We start from the raw sequence: 371 nt of genomic DNA, 5'->3' as shown, positions 1-371 counted from the left end.
GCGGGCCCAGCCCCAGCCTCACGACAACCTCTTTGGACTCGACTCCGGCCTAGCTCCCGCTCCGCGGCCTTTGTAGCCCCAAACGTCCTGAAGCCGGGCCCCACGGTGGCCTCTCCGGGCCCGGCTCCTGCCCTCCGACGGCGTCTCCACGCCCAAGACTTCCTCCAGTCAGCCTCTCCAGGCCCAGCTCCTATTGCCGGCGGCCTCTGCAGGCTCACGCTGGCCTCGAGTCTCGGCCTTTCCAGGGCTCGCTCCTGGTCCCGGCGGCCCCTGCGGGAGCAACTCATCGCCCAGTCGGCCTCCTCCGGCCCATCTCCTGCCTCTCCGCGGCCTCCCCAGCTGCCAGACTTCCTCAGGTCAGCCTCTCCAGG

Source organism: Mandrillus leucophaeus, unplaced genomic scaffold (assembly GCF_000951045.1).
Source record: "Mandrillus leucophaeus isolate KB7577 unplaced genomic scaffold, Mleu.le_1.0 Scaffold2060, whole genome shotgun sequence".
Lineage (NCBI taxonomy): Eukaryota > Metazoa > Chordata > Mammalia > Primates > Cercopithecidae > Mandrillus > Mandrillus leucophaeus.
The sequence above is the reverse complement of the archived record's forward strand: the minus strand, read 5'-3'. Positions refer to the sequence as shown.